Here is a 23,196-nt window from a genome sequence, read left to right as displayed (position 1 = left end):
CACCAAAACGCTGCCTGCAGCGCTTTGCTGTCCGCTTGACGAAACTGAGCCAAACTGATCCGTCCTGGCACACAATGTAAGTCAATGGGGACGGATCCGTTTTCTCTGACACAATCTGGCACAATAGAAAACGAATCCGTCTCCCATTGACTTTTAATGGAGTTCATGACGGATCCGTATTGGCTATGTTACAGATAATACAAACAGATCCGTTCATGACAGGATGCATGCGGCTGTATTATTGTAACGGATCCGTTTTTGCTAATCCATGACGGATCCGTCCAAAACGCGAGTGTGAAAGTAGCCTTATTTCAGCCTGGTCATGTCCTTCCTGCTACAACTTCTAACAGGACATATGGCCGGTGACAGTTGAAGAGTTAACCTGACTGCATGCGACCACCTCAGTGAGGTGGACAAGAAATAAGGAAAAGAACAAACAGCAGGTGGAGCAATACAGACAGATGTTATTGAATTCTCAGTGGTTATACTACATTTTTAAATCATGCAATTACAAAAGTGTTCAGATCCAGGTGCTGGTATGAAAAATATAGAATCTTTTTCGTAGCACAACCATTCTAAGGACACAGCCAATTTTGGCCTTAGAGGGGTTATACAATATTAGAAAATAAACAGCCCCTTTTCCAGAAAGAGCACCACATCGGTCCTTGTGTAGGGTACAGCAGTATAGCCAAATTCAAATAAATGGGTATAAGCAAAAATACTAGATACAACCCACAGACACGTTGTGCTGTTTTTGGGATAAAAAAAAGTTTTTTCTATTTCAACCCCTGTAAGTTGAATTTGTTTAATCTTGGTCTGATCATATTTCAACAGCTGCATCACTTTTCGTGTCGGCGTAGCTGTATGAGGCTTTATGGGACAAGTGGTAGTTTTGTGCAGATATGCTAAAGTGTTGAATTTATATGTATTTTTTTATTAGGGAAGAAATTCATAACAAAAATTACAAAAAGTACAACACCTATGGTGGAATACTATGGTATTACATCAATGATTATAGTATGCAGGATTCAATTGTGAAATAAAACCACTAAAGACAGGGACGGTGTGCAGGTTTATCTACAGGTATTCTGTATCAAAATGATAAAACTTCTTGGCAACGTGTTCCTATAAAAGATAAAAATGTCACCCCTTGTATTAACATGTTTAACAAATGCAAGGAGTTCAGTGTGGGCAAAGGTGTCGGGAGTGATGTACCCTGCCTCTCTCTGGAATTTGGATCTGGCACAGGAAGAAACACATGTTCCAGAGTCTCGATCGGGGATCTGGAGGTTTACGAAGTGCACTTACTGTTGAGCACAATAGCTGCAGCCTTAGGGCTCATGCACACAAACGTTTTTGCGTTCCGTATACGGGCCGTATTTTAATTCCGTATACGGAACCATTCATTTCAATGGGTCCGCAAAAGATGCGGACAGCACTCTGTGTGCTGTCCGCATCCGTTGCTCCGTTCCGTTTTTTTCCGGTATTGAGCTCCTGGAAAAGAAAAACACTAGTGTGAATGTCCCCTTAGTTACAGGGGTTGTCCCATCACAACAACATAGCAACTATCTACAGGATAATGGATAAAGTGTCTGAATGGCAGACGTCTGACCGCTGGGGCCTCCACTGATCACGTGAACAGGGGCCTGTGTTCCCCCGTTTGAATGGAGCAGCAGACATGCATGTCCTCTGCTCCGTTCAGCGTTAGAGGACTACTAGCTTTATGGGGAGGCGTTGGCTCAGTGGTTAGCACTAGGTTCAAACCAAGGACAACATCTGCATGTATATTAGACTTTGTATGTTTGCCTCGTGTTTGTGTGGGTTTTCTCTGGTTGAATAAAGTGGCGGTGAGCATGCTTGTCCTCCGCTCCGTTCAAATGGAGGAACAGGGGCCCCTATTCTAATGTTTAGTGGGGGCTCCAGCCAGCATCTCACTGGCCCACCAGAGTACCAGAGAATCTGATACCAGTGCTAACCAAAGTTCAAAGAGAAAAAAAAACATTTGGAATTAAAGGATAACCGTCACATTTAGACCCTAATTTAAATTTTCATATATGTAGTTACTAATAACATGATATTCCAGAATCAGTTACTATTAGACTGACTTACCCTATATTTAATAAGATTCAGCCCTTAGCAACCAGTCTGCATAAAACTGCAATTTCACTATTCAGTTAAGATGGCCGCCACTGCCCTCACCCTGAGGCTAATACCGCCTGCCCTCACTAGCCAGTAACAATAGCCCCCCAAAAGTGTCAGTAACCATAGCCCTCCCCCTAAAGGGTTAATCTCCTGCAGCACAAAGGGGTCCTCTGACCACATGTTGCTTTCATTTCTACACTGAGCAGATGGCAGATCTCCCTTCCCTGTTGTGCGCTGCTTCAACTCTGCATTCTCCAGCTCTGCTGAGTGAGGGAGCGTCTGCCAAGCGCAGGGACAGGGAGAAGTGCACACAGCCCAGGCACTGTTATCAGCTGCTGGGGAGGACCTGGCTTTAATCATTTACTTACAGTCCCTGGCTGTCAGTAATGTGACCTTGCTCACAGCCTGCTTCTGCGTCCTCCGTCCTTCAACAGATAGACGGACAATGCCTAGCAACCCTATTTTAAGCACAGGTAAAAGTAGGCAGTACAGGGAACAAAACTGTGGAATTAAGGGGTAATTGAATACACAGTGAAAAGTTGAAATAGCGCCACCAAGGAGATAATAATCACCACAATCCAATACTCCAAAAAAAAAAAAATACGACAGTTATACTTTAAATATTTGCCATTAGGGTTTGCTTTTTTGAATCAAAACTTACCAGACTTTATTGATGGTATTGGGCTTGGGCCCAGAGAATAATTTCCTTTGCTGGGCCCAGGGAATCCCATTCCATCACTGGCCACAGCATTAGGACCATAGCAGATCAGACCCTCAAGTCCTATCTTGTTGGGGATAAGTTGTTGTAATGGGACAACCTCTTTAAACCCCTTTTGTGTAAGACACCATTCACACAACCATATAGAAATTCCATATGGCAACTATAGAAATATATGGAGCCCTATTGCACCCCATACACCTGTATGACTCCAACTAAAATAAAGTTGTGGGGTATGCCATCGGATGCCATATTATGGAGGCTCTCTTCCCTAGGAGCATTACCAATGACCTTTGGTATGAATTGCAATATATGAAAAAATATGGATGTCTTGGTCTTTTTACACTGTGTAAACATCGTGCTCAGAGGCTTCTGTCATCAGAAAACCTAGGACAGAGGCATTTAAGAGATGACACTGAGTGGCTTCCATCACTCATAGGCACTCGTTAAATGATGTACAACGGACTGCCTCTATAAAATCATGTAGTCTGCTGCGCTAAACCATACACTAAAAATTGGCATGCTTGCACCGGGCACTTTCCAGTAGGTGTACACTCCAGGGGCAGTGTGACAAATGCTTAAAGAAGATCACCAGGAGGTTTAGGACACCATTTTTTGTTCTGATCCGTCAGAAAAACTGAAAAAAAAAACAAAAAACTGATCGGTTATGATTAGAGATGAGCGAATTTCATATTTTGAAATTCGTTCACGCTTCGTTTACTGGTAAAAAGGTGAATTGCGTTATGGACCATAACGCAATTCTATGACGGAATGCATAACAGAATATTCATTCCGTCATAATAGAAGTCTATGGGCTGCAAAACGGATCCGTTTCATTTCCGTTATGCAGGGGAGTCCTCTCCTGCATAACAGAAACGGGACGGATCTCTAAAGGCATTCCGTTATACATTCCGTCATAGAATTGCATTATGGTCCGTGGTAACGGAATCCATAACGCAATTCACCTTTTACCAGTAAACGAAGCGTGAACGAATTTCATAACCTGAAATTTGCTCATCTCTAGTTATAATTCTTCAGAGATCAGTTATTTTTGACGGGAAAAAGGACTTTTTGCAGGACTTTTTCTCCTTTCAAAAATAACATCTCTGACGGACGTGACGGAAAGTGATCATAACTGATTCTTAAAATAATGGATCCGTTTTTGTTTTTTCTATTCTTCTGACGGATCAGAAGAACTGAAAGCTAAATGGTGATGTGGAACCTGGCTGGTAAACGTGGTCCACCAGACGCTGCTGATATTCATTGTGTGACAGATTTGGCAGGGCATTGCTGCTTCCGTTATAAATGTAAAACACAGCCTAATAATAAGAATGAGTAAATGCTTGCAGCTAGCGGGATCTCTGTAAAAAGCTGTTTATTTCTGGTTTAGGAACCAACTGGCACTCAAGGAGCTATTGAACTCTTGCCCCTAAAGGAGTGGAGGCTACAAACTATCCTCTGTTGGCTACGTGAAAGGGAGATTTGGGCCTCCTTGCCATATCCTATTCTCCACGTTACACAGCAGACAGATTTTAGTTAACTGCTCAGGCAAGCAGTGCTAGGAGAAGCAGCAGTAGAGAGGAGATGGGACATTGGGGTTATACTACAGAACCGAACATCTGGTATTTGTGCGAGACAAGAGCTGCTGACATTGCTTCATAAAAATTCTATGTGCATCCCTGGTGGGAGCGACACGGGAGTCTGTGCCATTTAGCGGCACTGTACTACAAGTCAAAGAAAACAGCTTTTGTTCTGATGTGTTCAATGCACAGAAACTCACATTCTTTCATTCACAAAAACAACCGCTACCAGAGAACTGGATATTTGTTTATCTGCCCACCACAAATGGAACAAAAGTGACCAGTGTATAGTGCTGCCCAGGGTCAAGGGCACGGCCGTCGCTTTTTACAGTCATTTTATGTAGCACGATATACAAAACTGAGGAGCGGACTCTTACACCGATCCTAATAAACTGATGTATGGCGGACACACATCTAGCCAACTTTCCTGTCCTCCAAAAGAAAATCTACCTGGAAGATTAATTCTCTGATGTACAGTAAAGCCACATAAAGCAGGCTTTGGGCAGCCAAGATGTGGCAGCGCACTCTCACCGCGCTCTGTAATACTGCGCCGCAATTCGGAGCATGCGCAGTTCATCTGCCCTGCCGAAAAGACTTTTAGGTCCTTAATAACCTCTATAGCTGGCAGTAGATCCGCCGCAGTTATGTAAAGGCGCAGGCCTCTTCATAACTTCAGCGCATCCAGCGCCAGTCTAAATGTAAGCTAGCTTCCGAGATGTCTTACATTTAGACCATTTTCTACACCTAAAACAGGCATAGAAAATGATGAATGAGATGGGCCTACCAGCCCATCCCCTTCCCCGCTTACTCCATGCCCACTTCTTTTAGACCTGGCGTGAGCGGGGAAAAGTCGCAGTTTGTGGCGCAACTAACGGTTCTGCCACAATCTGCGCCAGAAATAATCCTAATATAGGGTAATTTCACACTAGCGATTCCGGCAGGCAGTTCCGGCAACGTATACAAACGGAAAGCTTTTTTTTTCCAGATCCGTTAAACGGATCTCGTGAAATACCGGATCCGTCTCATCCGGAATAACAGATCCGGTATTTAATTTTTTTCCAAAGATCAAAAGTGAAACCCGCTCCTCCTATGTCCCGGCGCATGCGCAGACCGGAAAACCAGATCCGGCGATGCGGCAATTTCCGGAACACTTGGTACCAGATCCGGCATTACTACATCTCTACGGAAATTAATGCCGGATCCGGCAAGTGCGGTATTGTTCCGGGATTTTGGCCAGAAAAAATACCGCAGCATGCTGCGGCATTTCGTCCGGTCAAATACTGTACAAGGGACGGAACGGAAGACATCCTGATGCATACTGAACTAATTGCTTTCCATTCAGAATGCATTGGGACAAAACTGATGCGTTTTTTTCTGGTATTGAGACCCTTTACCGGATTTCAATACTGGAATAACGCTAGTGTAAAAGTACCCCTAGGCACATATCTGAATAAAAAATGACCCCCTTAATGCACATGTGCCGAATTGTGGCGCGGTATTACAGGGCGAGTTGAGAGTGGTAAACAGATCAAGCTAAGGATTACAAGGCTAGGCAAAAGGATGCTGATGACAACTGACCCTGTCAGTCATGGGAATGGGGTGGTGGTCACAGCTTGAAAGCAGAGGAGCTAGGGGCACTAAGGCGCTAGGACCAGCTCCTTGGTGAATAAAACAAAAAGGAGAGATTTCTAAAAGGTCAGTGGGTTAAGCCCTACCAGTCATTATGCCTGGTTTAAAAGGGTTGATCCTGCTGAAAGATGCTCAGGAAAGACTACGCTGTCTAACTCATTGAAAATCTGGGCCAATGCATGCGACTAAGGCCTCTTTCACACTGGCGTGTGCGGGCCGTTGCCGTATTGCGGGCCGCAATACACGGGCACAGTCCGTGGGGCAGCCGCAACCACTTGAATGGGTCCGCGATCCGGCCGTTCCGCAAAAAGATAGGACATGTTCTATCTTTTTGCAGAACGGAAGTACGGGACGAAACACTCCGTAGTGCTTCCGTTCCGTGGTTCCGTTCCGCACCATTCCGCATCTCCAGATTTGCGGACCCATTTAACTGCTTACTGCTCTGCCTGTGCAAATTTTCTGTACATATTTTGTGAAAATCCTGCAAGTACATTAGTTGTCCAGACTACCAAAACTGAGAGGTCAACTTACATCGAACAAGGGCAAATATTGAAGGAAAACTGATCTTAGTTGCCCATAGCAACCAATCAGATTCCACCTTTCATTTTTCAGAGCTCCTTTGTTAAATGAAAGGTGAAATCTGATTGGTTGCTATGGGCAACTAAGCCAGTTTTCTTTTACACCAGTTTTGATAAATCTGCCCCTATATCTAGCATCCCTTTCGCCCACTGAATCCATGTCCTGCAGTGGGTACAAGCCGCACACGTGAAGACACGAAGAACAATACACTCATTTTAGGCTACTGAAAAACCGAATTTTTTTTATGCAGCACAAGGTTCCATTGAGACACAAGAGACATTCTTCTCTAATACAGCACAATGAATTTCAGAACTGTGTTTCTGCCTCCAAAATGTACAAATGTTAAGGTCAAGCTTAGAGTGGCTGCTTGTGAGTAACCTCACATTTTTTATACGCCCGCTCAACACAAATGGAAGAGAAAGACTGCGGCCTTATAACAACAAAGTGCTCGACTGCTCCTCCCAAAGGCCACTTAAAAAGGCTTTTCCCAACTCAGACAATTGGGCGCATATCTCTAGGATATGTCCCCATTGTCTGATAGGTGTGGGACCCGCACCTATACTTAGAACGTAGGCCCGAAAGTTGTGGCGGACGCACTGCGCATGCGCAGCCGCCCTCCGTTCATTTCTATGGAGCCGGTGAAATAGCTCGGCTATTTCAGTTGGCCTCATAGAAATCAATAGGAGCGGTGGCCGCGCAAGCGTGGTGCATTCCCGTTTAGTACTATGAGGAGAACACTTGGTGGTGAAAACCCAGGGCCCTCTGGCCACCACCTTCCCGATGTAGGTGCGGGACCCACACCTATCTGACAATGGGGGCATATCCTAGAGATATGCCCCCATTGTCTCAGAGGGGAATACCCCTTTAAGGCCTCATGCACACCAGCATATGTATCATGTTTTGCGGCCCACATGGTGCACTGTCCGCAATTTTTGCAGCCCCATCGAAATGAATGGGGCCCGCGTCCAATCCGCAAAACAAATCGATTGAATGCAGACCAAAAATATGGTTATGTGAATGAGGCCTACATCTCAGTTCCCATATTGTTCTCTAGCAAATGATCTCAGTTTATGGCACTGGATCGGAAGCTGCTAGAACTTAAACCCATGGAAAAGATGTGACATACAGGCTGTTTTCTGACTAATGACTAGAATCAGAGAAGCTTTTTAAAATGAATTTGAATAGACGTTCTTTTATCAGTCTCAGGGTACAGTAAAAGAGGAGCTGCATGTGGAAAATCCGCCAAGTTTACAGCAGTAGATGGGACGTAAAAAAAAAATCTGCAGCATGTCAACTTATGCATTGCAAAGGGTGAAATGTGCAGCAAATATGTAGCATTAACACTGAAATTCAGACAATTTGGTGAAGATTTTGCTGCTGTAGATTTCGACCGGATCTTCTGTGACCTTTCCACAGCTGAAGATGCAGTGGACCCACCACATGTGGCCATACTCTAAATGGCAGTACTGTATTCTTTCTGTGTTGAAGTAGATGGGGACGGAATAACACAAAGCTTATTCTGCAAATGAGTTGCTCACAGCAAGCAGAGTATTTTAGGAACGGTAACAACTGGATGCTACAGTATTTGGCACAATGTGATCCATAACCAGAGAGGTTTTTCTAAAGGGGGTCTGTCAGCAGATTTGTACCTACGACACTGTCTGACCTGTTACATGTCTCCTTGGCAGCTGAAGACATCTGTGTTGGTCTCATGTTCATATGTACCTGCATTGCTGAGAAAAATGAAGTTTTAATACATGCAAATGAGTCTCTAGGAGCAATGGGGGCGTTTTTGTTGCACCTAGAGGCTCTCTCTGCAACTGCTGCACCCTCTGCACTTTGATTGACAGAGCCAGGCTGTGCAGAGGGTGAGGCAGTTGCAGAGATAGCAGAGCCTCTAGTTGTAACAGTAACGCCCCCATTGCTCCCTAGAGGCTCATTTCCATATACATAAAACATATTTCTCAGCAATGCGGACACATATGAACATGGGACCGACACAGATGTCCTCAGCTGCCGAGTGCACATGTAACAGGTCAGCCAGTGTCATAGATACAAATCTGCTGACAGACGCCCCGTAATAACTGTCAAAATTATGGAACAACTCCCCAAACTTCCAGTGGTGATCACACGCTGCAATAAAGGAAAGCTTAGGGGTAGCACATAAATCACTGGTTCTTTTTATGCTGCTTCTTCCAATCTCCTCCTTATTCTTTCTCCTTCGCAGCTTCTTAGTCTCTGAACCAACGAGCCGTAGTGGGTATGCTTCTCACGCAAAATCGTAATCTTGAACATCACATAGAACATATGATAAAGCCCGACCCGGGCTTCGCTCCTGCTTCGTCTGGGGCGTTTCAGTTTAACTTTCGGGTATGGGCGATATTTGTCACCACGTCACATCCTCTCACTCTTTATCTCATTGCTAAGAATGCCCTTATACCATTTCCTCGTTATTATGGGCCTGTTTTCAGTATTGCTCAATCATTTGAATGCTCATATGCATATATGTAAAACACTCATAAATAAAATAAAATAGAACAACGATCAAAACTTCCTCTTCATTTACATGTTCACCTGACTATGTTCAAAAATAGCAGTTCCGTGCGAAGCGATACTCCTGAACGGATCAATATCCACATAATTGCCCCCCATGGGCTACACGTGGATTCCTGGATACCAAGTATCCTGTAGGAAAAATGAACACTCGTATAGGCTACATCAATCCCATCAATACAACAAGGTCCCGCATCCCGCACCATTCCTCACACAGAGAGACTCCACGTGTTCTCACCGCGATCCATGTCATCTTTTCACAGGACAACGCCCTGTATGCTAAGTCTTAGGCTCAGTTCAGACCTAAGCGTTCTGAAAGGAGCGCTCTGTATGCGCGATTGTACGGGCGTTTACAATTGCGCATACAGAGACAAGTGTACACACAGTGTCGCGCGTTCCCGAAAGTCTATGTACGGGAACGGGCAACAAGCGCCCAAAAAAACGCTCCTGTACTTGTTTGAGCGTCGGGCGTTTTACAGCGCGATCGTACGCGCTGTAAAACGCCCAGGTGAGAACCATTCCCATAGGGAAGCATTGGTTTCTCCTTGTTGAGCGTTTTACAGCGCGTAGGAACGCGCTGTAAAACGCTCAGGTCTGAACTGAGCCTTAGGGCCCTTACACATGACCATATGCCCTGCGAGATATAAGGTCCGTGAGCGGGCCATATATCCCGGAGCGGCATTGATCGTGCGCACAGGAGCGCGCAGCATCATAGATTACAATGATGCTGTGGATGTCGGGCCACCCGCGGGGCTATTGTCCCACACTCATATGATCAACTGGTTAAACAATAGTTATAAGGAGGATTCCAAGTGTCGCTTTACAAATGGGCAATGCCTAGAAATACTGATAGGTAACATGAAACAGTTAAATGACATATTCAGCTCATGTGACATGTTCAGCTCTGCGGCCCTTTTACCTTGGTCTGTTGTCACTTACCAGACCATGGCTGTTCAGTGGCCAGTTCTGAAAAGCAAAATCTGCTATTAGCAGAATAGGTGAATGACGCATTTGCCAACATTCCTGAGATTTTTGTCCCAATAATCCTAAAATTACAAAAAGTGTTTTACTTGTCACTCAGATCAATGATCCGAGTGTAGGGCGACCGTCTGAACCCTGCAACGCTCAGTCGACAAATCTGTCCTTGCAGATTAAAAAAAAAATCCTTAGAGTGTGAGCAATGAATAATACCTACTCTAATACTTAAAGGGGTTATCTGGGTTGCGCCGTGATCCCATGTGGCGGCCACTTCCAGGATCGCATGCTGTACGCTGGGGCCGTGATCTTAGCCTGTTGTTAGAACCTGCAGAGCATGCGCGAGTCTGAATCTCTGGCTCACACTGTGGTGGGAGATTCAGACTCACGCATGCGCTGCAGGTACCAACCCCAGGCTAGGATTACGTGCTCAATGTACGGCACGTGATCCAGGAAGTGGCCGCCGCATGGGATTGTGGCGCAACACGGATAACCCCTTTAAGCTGGCCATTAGATTAAAGGGGTTTTCCAAGCTCCACATTTTGATGAGCAATCCTCAGGATAGGTCACCAACAGCTCTGTGACATATGGACACCCCTAGCGGTCAGTTCAAAGTCTAGTGGCCATGCATGGTTACTGCAGCTCAGCTACTATTTACTTGAATTGGAGCAGAGTTGCAGGAACCCGGCACGGCTACTACACTATTCAAACTGCTAGATCTGGTGCGGCAGCTGCAGGGAGAAGCTGATCTGTGGGGGAGCCAGGTGTAGGACCCCACCCATGACCTCTCTGAGGGATAGATCATCAATATGTCAGTGGGACTGGCTGACCATCCAATGTGAATGGTCAATTCCCAACTCTCCCCCAATGGCAGATACCGAGAAAGAGGATTGGGCGGCTGGATTTCAACTTGTCCAACCCTTTTGTTCTCCGGGAGATGTCTGGCAGCCGCCTACTTCACTTTCGTCATTAAAAACAAGTACACACTCGGAGGAGCTTAGCATAAATGTGTATTAGGGAGTCGGGACACAGCTGTAGGCTGACATCTAAAATGGATGACAAGCTTTAGTTCTCTATTCTCCTGGGCATAGTAATGGCAAAAATTAGAAATGAGCAAATCGATTAAAATTTGTCAAAATCAGCCTTATGGAGCAGTGAGGGGCTGACCACACTGCTCCAGAGACTCCCCTCTGCCCTTGATTGACGAGCCTAAACATCTCACCTGACCCTGTCAATCCTAGCACCTCTACCAATGCAGAGGATCTGCTACAGTTACATGAGCAGCACAGATACCACCTGCGCACGCTCCTCTGACATCTACAGTCGTGGCCAAAAGTTTTGAGAATTACATAAATATTGGAAATTGGAAAAGTTGCTGCTTATATTTTTTATAATAGCAATTTGCAAATACTCCAGAATGTTATGAAGAGTTATCAGATGAATTGCATAGTCCTTCTTTGCCATAAAAATTAACTTAATCCCAAAAAAAAATTCCCACTGCATTTCATTGCTGTCATTAAAGGACCTGCTGAGATCATTTCAGAAATCGTCTTGTTAACTCAGGTGAGAATGTTGACGAGCACAAGGCTGGAGATCATTATGTCAGGCTGATTGGGTTAAAATGGCAGACTTGACATGTTAAAAGGAGGGTGATGCTTGAAATCATTGTTCTTCCATTGTTAACCATGGTGACCTGCAAAGAAACGCGTGCAGCCATCATTGCGTTGCATAAAAATGGCTTCACAGGCAAGGATATTGTGGCTACTAAGATTGCACCTCAATCAACAATTTATAGGATCCTCAAGAACTTCAAGGAAAGAGGTTCAATTCTTGTTAAGAAGGCTTCAGGGCGTCCAAGAAAGTCCAGCAAGCACCAGGATCGTCTCCTAAAGAGGATTCAGCTGCGGGATCGGAGTGCCACCAGTGCAGAGCTTGCTCAGGAATGGCAGCAGGCAGGTGTGAGCGCATCTGCACGCACAGTGAGGCGAAGACTTTTGGAAGATGGCCTGGTGTCATGAAGGGCAGCAAGGAAGACACTTCTCTCCAACAAAAACATCAGGGACAGATTGATCTTCTGCAGAAAGTATGGTGAATGGATTGCTGAGGACTGGGGCAAAGTCATATTCTCTGATGAAGCCTCTTTCCGATTGTTTGGGGCATCTGGAAAAAGGCTTGTCCGGAGAAGAAAAGGTGAGCACTACCATCAGTCCTGTGTCATGCCAACAGTAAAGCATCCTGAGACCATTCATGTGTGGGGTTGCTTCTCATCCAAGGGAGTGGGCTCACTCACAATTTTGCCCAAAAACACAGCCATGAATAAAGAATGGTACCAAAACACCCTCCAACAGCAACTTCTTCCAACAATCCAACAACAGTTTGGTGAAGAACAATGCATTTTCCAGCACGATGGAGCACAGTGCCATAAGGCAAAAGTGGCTTGGGGACCAAAACGTTGACATTTTGGGTCCATGGCCTGGAAACTCCCCAGATCTTAATCCCATTGAGAACTTGTGGTCAATCCTCAAGAGGCGGGTGGACAAACAAAAACCCACTAATTCTGACAAACTCCAAGAAGTGATTATGAAAGAATGGGTTGCTATCAGTCAGGAATTGGCCCAGAAGTTGATTGAGAGCATGCCCAGTCGAATTGCAGAGGTCCTGAAAAAGAAGGGCCAACACTGCAAATACTGACTCTTTGCATAAATGTCATGTAATTGTCGATAAAAGCCTTTGAAACGTATGAAGTGCGTGTAATTATATTTCACTACATCACAGAAACAACTGAAACAAAGATCTAAAAGCAGTTTAGCAGCAAACTTTGTGAAAACTAATATTTGTGTCATTCTCAAAACTTTTGGCCACGACTGTAGGTACACTTGGAAATGGATGTGGTGCTCCTTCGTCCTAAGCCACCACCTCCACTTCTGGGTGTGCACAGCGGGAGATGCACAGTCATCATCTGCGCTGCTCAGGTAGCAGCAGCAAATCCTCTGCGCTTGCGCTGATACTTGGAGCAACAGCACAGGTGCAAGATTGACAGGACCAGGCGAGATGTCTGAATCTGACAATCATGGGGATGGGTAATCTCTTGAGCAGCGAGGCGTTAGAATCAATTTGCTTATCTCTACCATAAATGTGTATATTGTGTCTATGTTCACATGTGTACTGTGCTTTCATCCAATGGAAGCCATAGTACTTTAGAAGATTTGTGATACTACGTATACCAGGGACACATTACGGACCCCACTGACTTATAATGGGGTTCATTAGGTTCCTCTGAGGTGTCTGTCATTTACACTGGAAAAATAGCCCTGCGCGTACAGTTATTTTTCTCATCAAATGTGATGGATTCTGTGACGGAGGCTCCAAATGGAGCTTCCAACGTACATGTGAGTAGCGCCTAACCTCATTATAGTATTAAGAAGAAGGGGGAATTTTCTGATACACAAAAGCCATAGGAGAGATTTATCAAACTGGTGTAAAGGAACACTGGCTTAGTTGACTACATTTTCACAGCCCCTTTGAAAAATTAAAGGTGGAATCTGATTGGTTGCTATAGGCAAATAAGTCAGTTTTGAAAAATCTTGCCAATAAAGTTTTGAGAATTATTTTACACAAAAAAATTCAACTTTTTTCAATTCAATTCAATTTCAAGAGAATTTAGTAGTTTAGAAAAGGGGCAGCGACTCCCATGGCCTGACAGAATTACTATAATTTATGCTAGAAACTGGTGTAAATTTGTTTTTCCGGTGCACAGACTGAAGATTAATAACTGAAATAAAGTGGCCTAAATGGGAGGAAATGCTCAACCCCAAACACTGTAGCGTGTTTATAACCGGGGGAGCAATTCCTCCGCAAGTGATCCGTTGCAAATGGCAATCTTCAGCAAAAATGCATACAATGGAGGATGCTGGCAGCGGACCACATGCACCACAAAGGCATCCTACACAAGATGGGATAATGTGTGGAGGCAAAAATAAGAATACAAAAATCACTGCGAAAAGGTGCACCACAATGATATGCGACTGGCCATATTGGCTAGACCCCCACAGTGATGTTAAGAACTGAGACTTTAGCCGATGTATTCCAGTCAGGAACATATCGGAGCCCTGCACACCCCGTCAAGGTATCTCAGTGTGGTGTGGGTCCTACCACTAAACTACCTATCGTGTGTGAACACAGTCTGATAGGTGCTAAGGACAAACTCACAGCCAAGCTCCCATACACCTCCATAGTGAGATCCCTAATACAATGGGAGGGAGGAGGAGGCTGCGAGCCCCACCTATAACAGGCCATGTGACACAGGCTACCAGCAGTACGCAATGGCACATTCTAAACATATCAAGAAATCATACATTTTATAAATTTCGTAGTGATTTATGTACAGATTGAAGATGCATCTTAGTCCTATTGCACACGACCGTATGGCTCTTTTTTAAAATTTTGCAGTCCGCAAAAAAACGGATCCGCAAAAAATATGGATGACGTCCATGTGCATTCCGTTTTTTGCGGAACGGAACAGCTGGCCCCTGATAGAACAGTACTATCCTTGTCCGTTATGCGGACAATAATAGGACATGTTCTATCTTTGAACGGAACGGAGTACATTCTGTTTTTTCTGCAGACCCATTGAAATGAATGGTTCCGTATACGGAAGGCAAAAAACGGAACGTAAATGGAAAAAAAAAACGTTCATGTGCAAGAGGCCTTACTCTAGTGCACTTCTTCTCAAAACTGGTTTATGAAACACTAGTCTTAGGGCTCGTTCCGTTGTCATTCCGCATCACGGATGCGGACCCATTCATTTCAATGGGTCCGCAAATCCGGAGATGTGGAACGGTGCGGAACGGAACACTATGGGGTGCTTTCTGGGGTTCCGTAGCGTCCCTCTACACCACAAAAAGATAGAACATGCTCTATCTTTTTGCGGAACGGAGAGATCGCGGACCCATTCAAGTGAATGGGTCTGCGACCCCCATGCGCCTGCCCCCCGGAAGGTGCCCGAGCATTGTGGACCGCAATTTGCAGCACAGGCACGGGACACCAACGGTCGTGTAAACAAGCCCATAAAGGGGTTGTTGGCTTGAACGATACATCACAGCTGTGACATATCACTCAAGCCTATGTGACCTCTGACAACGTGCGACTGGCAGCAGGTGGCATACACAGGAAAGGAACAGCAGTGGGACCGTGGACAGGTAAGACCTCGTTCACATCTCCATCAGGAGATCCTGCAGCCCGTCAGATCCTCTGCTTCACCATCGAATCCCCACTGACGGCAATGAGGTCCATTGCATGCACCATTTTTCTGTCGGGTCGACAGCTGGAATTTGCGCCGGATCAGGCAGCCAGATCTCCTAAACGGAGATGTGAAGGTGGCTTAACTGATTTTTTTTTTGTTACGGACCCAAGCTTGGAACCATAGGTGTTGTCAGCTCCAAGACAGGACAACCCTTCCAATAAACTCCTCCCTATTTTAGTTTTCTGCCTCTTCACATAGGTGATAATCACGCAGGTACACATAGCATTTGGTGAAGACAGAGCAGATAGGGCTAACAGACGCTGGCATTATTCATGCAGAACTGATGCAAGTCATGCATATGGTTACATAAAGATATGCACTTTTTGCAGGAAGTGGCTTTTTAATTATTTTTTAAAAATTATTATTTTTTATTTATGCTATATAATATTTGGAGAACCATTTTAGCGATAGTGTGATGCAAGCCAGCCACTGGCATGCATTCTACGGTCAATGGCTGTAGCCTCATGTCTTGTTGCCGTGGCAACAAAGAATGGGTGGGGGAATCACTGTGTTTTTTGTAATGTATGGAAAATTTGGTCTGATGTTTTTTGATCTCAAAAAACTGAAATAGAAAGTGCTTGTGTTTTTTTACATACCTCATGTGGTTTTTATGGCTTTTTTTTTTATAGGTGTTTCAATTCTAAACAACTGTGTGACCAAAAGCTTCAAAGTGCTGCATTAAAAAAAAGTCAAAACAATGCCACCTAATTAACAAAAATGGCAGTGACCAAAAAAACAAACAAAAGCCAACCCTAAACACGCTTTCAACAGCCAGTATTTTATTTGAACTGGCAACCCCTTTAAATGTCATGTTAGTGCATTGCACATGACTGTATGTATTCTGCGGAACGGAACAGCTGGCCCCTAAGGCTGGGTTCAGACCTGAGCGTTTTACAGCGCGTTCTTATGCGCTGTAAAACGCTCAACAGGCAAGAACCAATGTTTCCCTATGGGAATGGTTCTCACCTGAGCGTTTCACAGCGCGTACGATCGCGCTGTAAAACGCCCGACGCCCCAAGAAGTACAGGAGCACCTTTGGGGCGTCTTGTCGCGCGTTCCCGTACATAGACTGACGGGAAAGCGCGACAATGGGCGTTCGCTTGTTCCGGAGCCGCGTCCGTAAACGCGCATAAAATCGCGCATACAGAGCGCTCCATCCCGTACGCTCAGGTCTGAACGCAGCGTAATACAACAGTCCTATTCTTGTCCGCAATGCGGAAAATAATAGGACATGTTCTATTTTTTTGTGGAACGGAAATATGGACATACGGAAACAGAATGCACATGGAGTAACTTCCATTTCTTTTTGCAGACCCATTGAAATGAATGGTTCCGCATACTGTCCGCAAAAAAACCCCCAAAAAACGGAACGGAAATTGAAAGAAAATACGTTTATGTGCATGAGCCCTAAGGCTAAATGCACACTATCAGGATTGCATGCGGATTTTCTGCACGGATTTAGATCATGTACATTGTATTCTATGAGAATTTGAAATTCTCATGCACACGATGCAGATTTTTTCAGTGTGAATTTTGACTTACGGTGCGGATCTTAAAATCCGCAGCATATGAATTTTATTTTTCGTCTCCGGATTTTCTCCATTCACTTCAATGGGGACAGTAAAATCCGCACCAATTGATGCAGATTGACCGCTCATATCTCCCTGCGAACACCTGCAGATTTCAGTGCGGATTGTCCACACATAAATCCTGAACGTGTGCATTTACCCCAATACTGCAGGAGTACGGGTACTTTCACACTTGCGGCAGAGGATTCCGGCAATCCAGATGCATTTGTGAGACGGATCCGGATCTGTCTCACAAATGCACTGCAATACCGGATCCGTCTCGCCGGTTGTCATCCGGAAAAACGGATCCAGTAAAAGAATAACGCTAGTGTGAAAGTACCCTACCATGACTGCAAGCAAGTTGCAAGGGATGGATTTGTTGTGATGGCCACACAGTGGCTTGTATAATGTCATAAGGAAACACCATTTTATTGTGACTCGTTGCTACATCATGTACACCCAGGCCTGGGACAACTGTCCGAGCTGTGCTGGTTGTAATGCTTTTCTATCCATTATACAGATACAATGTTACATTGCACTAAAGAGAATAATAGAACCAAGCAGAAAACATGTTAAACTAAGGAGATGCTTCCTAATAATGACATGTTGTGGCCTCAAGCAGAAACTGTTTTTTCTTTCACTTGTTGTGATGTGCAATGGGGAAAAGGTTGACCATACTGACCCTTTAGAGTCGCAGGACTGGTTAGTCTGGTTTTCCACAGCTCCCATTGTACTGACAATAACAACCTGTGTAGAAGGATTTCCACCAAAAATGCCCATAATGTACATAATGCACATTTGGCAGTGGTTGCAGCATTTAGTCTTTTTAGGTATGAAGTCACAAGCTGTGCACACCTGGATTTGGGGATTTTCTGCCATACTTCTCTGTAGATCCTCTGAAGCTCTTTCAGATTGGATGGTGACCTTCGGTGGACAGCCGTTTTCTGGTCTCTCCATGATGTTCAGTCCATTCGAAGGTCAAGAGCGCGCTGCATCAGGTTTTCATTAAAGGGAGTCTGTCACCACTATATGACCATATACAGCACTTACATGGCGCTGTAGCACATCTATACATGATTCTAATGGTACCTTTGTTATATTCTTTAGACATCCAGAAGCAGGAAAAACAACGTTTATTTCATATGCAAATGAGCACTCGCAAGTGCCCAGGGGGGGTGTTCAGTGTGTAGGTCCCCAGGCTGCTCTGCCTTTTTAACCGTTACTCCTCCCCAGCCTCTTCCTTTGCCCGCCCTCCTATTCCCTTGTGTCATCCCTAGGTCCGGCCGAGATCCCGCGCCTGCGCACTGCTTCGCCGGCTGGCGCATGCGCACTAGTTGAATTGATGCCGTACCTAAAACGGGCATTGCAGTGTGCATGCCCCGGCCCGGCGAAGCAGTGCGCAGGCGCGGGATCTTGACCGGACCTAGGGATGATACAAGGGAATAGGAGGGCGGGCAAAGGAAGAGGCTGGGGGAGGAGTAACGGTTAAAAAGGCAGAGCAGCCTGGGGACCTACACACTGAACACCGCCCCTGGGCACTTGCGAGTGCTCATTTGCATATGAAATAAACGTTGTTTTTCCTTCTTTTCCTTCTGTCTGTGGGGTCAAAGTAGTCAGTAGACCCCTTAATAAATTCCTTGAGGGGTGTAGTTTCCAAAATGTGGTCACTTTTTGGATGTTCTACTGTAGGGGTATCTTAATGTGCCTTCAAATGCGACATGGCACCCAAAATCTATTCCAGCAAAATCTGCTCTCCAAAAATCATATGGCGCTCCTTCCTTTCTGCGCCCTGCTGTGTGCCCATAGAGCAGTTTATGACCACATATGGGGTGTTTCTGTAAACTGCAGAATCAGGGTAAGGCCCCTTTCACACGAGCGAGTATTCTGCACGGGTGCAATGCGTGACGTGAACACATAGCACCCGCACTGAATTCATTTCAATGGGTCTGTGTACATGAGCATTTTTTTTCACACATCAGTTCTGCGTTGCGTGAAAAATGCAGCATGTTCTATACTCTGCATTTTTCTTGCAACCCTGGCCCCACAGAAGTGAATGAGGCTTCAGTAAAAAAATGCATTGCATCCGCAAGCAAGTGGTGTGAGATAGTGACAGATCTCACCTGAGAGGCAAGGAAGGGGTGGATAGTGCGGTCCACACCCGTATTCAACCACAGGTGAGACCAGCTGGAGGTGCTCGGGCTGGCATAAAAACACACACACACACGCACGCACGCACGCACACGCGCATGTAATGCAATGCATTTTTCACTGATGGTTGCTAAGAGATGTTGTTTGCAAAACTTCAGTTTGTTTTTTTTAATCACGTGCGTGAAAAATGCATCAAACCACATTGCACGTGCTTTTCCGTGCGGAAAAAAACTGAACGCAATCGCAGAGAAAACTGACTGAACTTGCTTGCAAAATGGTGCGAGTTTCACTGGTCGCACCCTGAACGCATCCGGAGCCAATCCGTCATGCTCGTGTGAAAGAGGCCTAATAAATTTTCAGGTTTGTTTTGCTGTTAACCATTGCTGCTTTACAGGGGGAAAAAATGATTAAAATGTAAAATGTGCAAAAAAAAAGGAACTTTCCCTTCCATTTTTCTTTAATTCTTGTGAAACAGGTAAAGGTTAAGAAAGTTTGTAAAATCAGTTTTCAATAACTTGAGGGGTGTAGTTTCTAAAATGAGGTAATTTATGGGTGGTTTCTCGTAAAAGACTAATGCACGCAGTTTGCGGGTGCAGACCCACTGACTTGAATGGGTTCTTGATCTGCAAGAGCCTGTCCTCCCTGCAAAAAAATAGGACATGTTCTAATTTTTTTGCGGCTGAGACCGAAATCCCACAGAAGCATTTTGTAGTGTTTCTGTGGGCTTTCAATCTGTGTCTCCTCTCTGTATCTTGAGGATTGCAGACCCGCCGCTGCCGCCCGTATATTCCCTGTCCACAATACGGGCATGGGACACACACGCTTGTGTGCATGAGCCCTAGGTTCCGCAAAGTGACTTCAAACCTGAATTGGTCCTTAAAGTGGATTTTGGAACTTTTCCTTAATTTTTTTATTTGCTTCTAAAATGCTAAACTTTCTAATGTCCTAAAAAAAATAACATTTACAAAATGATGCCAACATAAAGTAGACACATGGTGAATGTTAAGTAATAACTATTTTATGAGGTATCAGTATCCGTGTAAGGCTAAGTTCACACGAACGTGTGTGATCTGTGGCCGTATTGCAGCCCACAAATCGCGGGCCGCAATACACGGCCACAGTTCCGTGTGAATTCCGCATCACGGATGCGGACCCATTCACTTCAATGGGTCCGCAAATCCAGAATCGCGGAACGGCCGCACGGGACGGGACCCCTCGGAAGCACTACGGAGTGCCTCCGTGGGGTTGCAGCCCGTACTTCGGTTCCGCTAAAAGATAGAACAAGTCCTATCTTTTAGCGGAACGGCCGGATCGCGGACCCATTAAAGTGAATGAGTCCGCGATCCGATGCGGCTGACCTACGGCCGGCGATCGTGCATTGCGGCCCGCTATTTGCGGGCCGCAGCATAGGCACGGGTCACACACGTTCGTGTGAACTCGGCCTAAGACTTCATGCCCATGACCGTAACAGGTCCGTGCCCATATTGCGGCCCGCAAATAGACTTGACTTTAATGGGTCCACAATCCGGATGATACCATGTATTGCGGAACGGAGGCACGGATCGGAAGCACCATGGAGCGCATGCACTACTTTTTTGCAGTCCAGACCGTCTGATGTGGATCGTGGACCCCATTCAATGAATGGTCCGCGTCCGCAGGCACGGTTGTGCATTGAATTGCACGGGCACATGGTCATGAAGCCTTAAAAGCTCAGGATTATTATTCATTTCAAAGTTTTTACCACATATAGTGACACACTCAGATTTGCAAAAAATGGGCCCTGAAGGGGTTAATGCCCAGTATCTTGTCCTAATTTGAGACTATTGCACAACATTCACTATAAACCACACTGACACTGCTCTACTATGTATCCCTGGAGTAAATATCATTATTCCCAAAATAATATATATAAACATTATCATAAAGAAATTTCATTTCATCATAATAGAAAACATACAGCAAGGGTAGGCAACATCCAGCACTCGTGAAACTACAACTCCCAGCATGCATACTTGCTCTGCTCTTCTAAGAACTCTCATAGAACTGAATGAAGCATGCTGGGAACTGTAGTTTCACAACAGCTGCAGTGCCGCAGTTTGCTGACCCCCCTAACATACAGCATTGTATTAAAGACAAGAGAATTGTTTGCAGCCACAGCTCTGATCACATGACTGATGACATAAGTCCTGTCACTAGCACCATATTGGAAATGGGAAAGATGTTAGAGGTCCTCCGGGCTTTAAATATTGATGACATATCTTCAGCATAGGTCATCAATATCGGATTGGTGGGGGTCCAATACCCGGCACCCCCGCGATCAGCTGTATGAGGAGACGGCACGTGCCGTCTCCCTTCTCTCTTCCTGCTCTGCTGCGGCTGTCTATGGCAAAGTGGACATTAAAGTGGACATTTCACTAAAATAAAAAATGTAAACTAAGTATACAGACATGGAGAGCGGCGCCCAGGGATCCCCCTGCACTTACTGTTATACCTGGGCGCCGCTACGTTCTCCCTTTATAGCCTCCGGTATCTTCATAGTTAGGCTCCACCCAGTTGAGCCTGCCGGCGTCTCCTTCTCCCAGGCTGTAGCGCTGGCCAATCGCAGCGCTCAGCTCATAGCCTGATTTATTTATTTTTTCCTCTCAGGCTATGAGCTGAGCGCTGCGATTGGCCAGCGCTACAGCCTGGGAGAAGGAGATGCCGTCAGGCTCCTCCCAGTTGAGTCGAACATATGAAGATACCGGAGGCTATACCGGGAGAACGGAGCGGCGCCCAGGTATAACAGTAAGTGCAGGGAGATCCCTGGGCGCCGCTCTCCATGTCTGTATACTTAGTTTAGATTTTTTATTCTAGTGAAAGGTCCTCTTTAAGTATACACTGCACGCGCCGTCCCCTCATACAGCTGACTGGTGGGAGTCGGACCCCTGCCAATCTGATATTGATGACCTATCCTGAGGAGAGGTCATCAATATTGAAAGCCCGGAGGACCCCTTTAAACACTAGATTCCCCACTGCATAACTATAGGGAAGAAAGGGTTGAGAAGGAAAGCAAGAGTTAACTATGGGCGAGGGAGAGGTTGACTGTGTAACCCTGTTGGGCAGGAGACGGTCAATGTTGGTGAAAGGAAGGCGTTAACATAGAGGCATCAGGGTAAGGAAAGTGTACTTTGGGAGAAAGGAAGGGGTTAAACAGAGTAGTTGCTCCTATGCAGATATGAGAGCGGACAGCTTAGGAAGGAAAGAGTTTAAGTGGTGGGGTCGCTGGGTGCACCTGATGGCGGCTCCGTTTACTTTGCCAAGTTTCAGCACTGGGAGTTGCACGATGATTCCAGGGAATGGTTCTGTGATCTGCTAGTCAGGTCTAGCTGTCAGGCAGAATGAGAAGATCCTTGTTCCAGGGGAGGATTCTTGCTCTGTGCAGGGAGTCTACAGAGTAGTACAGCAGTTACACCTCAGTGTTTGATTAGTGATTTCCATCAGTGCATGCCTCTCAGGTGTCCCTATTCTGGAGGGACAGTCCCTCTGTCCTTCTTTCATTCTTAAATGTCCCTATTTCTGACCTGAAGAATTAATGCATAAATGTGCATTCATAAATTTAGTAAATTGCTCCTTAGGCTACTTTCACACTTGCGTTAGAGGATTCTGGCTGGCAGTTCCGTTTCCGGATGCGTATCCGTCTGACAAATGCATTGAAATACCGGATCCGGATCTCCGGTGTCATCAGGAAGAACAGTATTTATTTTTTTCCGCATTTTTGAAGGTCTGCACATGCACAGACCGGGAAACCGTATGCGGTTTTCCAGAACACTTGGTACCGGATCCGGCATTAATACATTTCAATGGAAATTAATGCCGGATCTGGCATTCCGACAAGTGTATCGGTATTTTGGCCGGAGAAAATACCGTAGCATGCTGCAGTAATACGGTAAGAGGGACTGAACTGAAGACATTCTAATGCATACTGAACGGATTGCTCTCCATTCAGAAAGCATTAGGATATAA

General features: G+C 45.4%; 1 protein-coding gene across 2 annotated transcripts in view; it reads right to left on the bottom strand.

Annotated features, from left to right (window-relative positions):
• RHBDD1 (rhomboid domain containing 1) overlaps positions 1-22,577 on the bottom strand; it is a 137,208-nt gene extending 114,631 nt beyond the window's left edge. Inside the window, exon 1 of one of the 2 annotated variants that reach the window (XM_040428075.1) lies at positions 22,466-22,577. The gene's annotated coding sequence lies outside the window, so the exon portion shown is untranslated. The remainder of the gene's footprint in view (positions 1-22,465) is intronic. The other variant, XM_040428076.1, reaches the window with a different exon arrangement.
• Between the last annotated feature and the right edge of the window lie 619 nt (positions 22,578-23,196).

Source organism: Bufo bufo, chromosome 4, assembly GCF_905171765.1.
Source record: "Bufo bufo chromosome 4, aBufBuf1.1, whole genome shotgun sequence".
NCBI lineage: Eukaryota > Metazoa > Chordata > Amphibia > Anura > Bufonidae > Bufo > Bufo bufo.
Note: the sequence above shows the minus strand (reverse complement) of the source record. Positions and strands in the feature narration are given on the sequence as shown.